Source organism: Nanorana parkeri, unplaced genomic scaffold (assembly GCF_000935625.1).
Source record: "Nanorana parkeri isolate BGI_ZX_2015 unplaced genomic scaffold, ASM93562v1 scaffold145, whole genome shotgun sequence".
NCBI lineage: Eukaryota > Metazoa > Chordata > Amphibia > Anura > Dicroglossidae > Nanorana > Nanorana parkeri.
The window spans coordinates 1334009-1335408 of record NW_017306413.1 but is presented as its reverse complement, the minus strand read 5'-3'; positions in this window follow the sequence as shown (position 1 = coordinate 1335408).

The window sequence follows — 1400 nt, the reverse complement described above, 5'->3', positions numbered from 1 at the left end:
CTCGCGGTATACTGAGACGCCGCAGCCGGATCCTGACCTGGACGTCGGGATCCGCCCAGCTGCGTGAGTGACAGCTGGCTCTGCCTATCTAGAGGCAGAGCCAGCTGTACCCGCCCCCTCCCCCGTCCGTTCCGCCAGTCAGCGCTGGCAGATAGGAGCGGGGAGAGGGGATACCAGCCCCTCCCCTGTCGCGGCAGAGAGCCGTGACAGGATCGAGAGGTGAGCGAACCCGTTATGTGTTCGCTCACCTCCCGATCTACTGAGCCGACCTGTGACAGTCTCATTGTCACAGGTCGGCTAGAACTATGAGGTGAGTGGAAATCACTCATCTCATAGTTCTCCTTTAAGAGTTTGGGCAAAATTGTAAAGAAATACTTTGCTAGGCAATGTGTATTTGTTTGATTGGATTCTGTTTTGAAAAAAGTTTGAGAGTTTAATTTTATTCTAACCCAGAAGAGGACTGAGAAGGACAGTGCTTGAGTGTGGAGAGGTTCAGGGCCCATTCACACCATGTCCAGATCATCTCCAGACCAGATAAGATTGTTTCTGGACTCAAAATGCATCCTAATGTATCCCTATGCTATTTCTGACTACCGTTCACACCAGTGCAGTCCGTTACAGACCAGACCAGAACGATACTGCTTGTCTTATTTTGTCTGGTCTGGAATGCATTAAAAAGCATACAAACGCACTGGAATGCACCTGTAAGGCCATTTTAAGCTACATTTTTTTTCCAAATAAGCTATTTTGTCCTAGATTGTTCACTTCTCCACACTCCTCACCCTTTTGTGAATAATCCTGCATGTGGTGGGACTGTGCTGGGCACCTCATGTGAATGGGCACTCAAATGTCAACATGCAGAGGTGTGGCTCCGCACAGGTACACTTATAGGTCTCTCACTATCTGGGTAGAATACAGCCAAGCCAACGTAATGGAAAGCTCTCATCACATCTCCCCACTTGTAACCTGGAAATAACTAGGCACACACGAGGCGCTTCAAGAGCCGACCTCTCACATGACGTCACAGGTCTGACACGGAAACAGCAGAAGCACTTCTACGAAAGGAAATGGTGGGCGGGGCAACGGGCTCATTAGACGGTGGGCGGGCGCGAAAATTGAAACAGCGTCAGCGTTACTAAAGAAAGACACGGGAGATAAGCGAAGCGGAGCCCTCGGATACAAGCTCCTCCCCCCGTGTCATCTGTTGCTAGGAGGGCAGACACAGCACAGAGAGGTTCCCTGCCACAGCCACACACCGCCCACTCAGCGCTGCCGGACTTCCCCGTGACGTCAGCGGCGGATCCTTGCGTCAGGCGCAGTGCGCTCCAGGCAGCTGCGTTCCCAGCCCTCCTGAATACGGCCAATAGGTGGAGACAGCGGAGGCGGGACTTCCGGCGGGC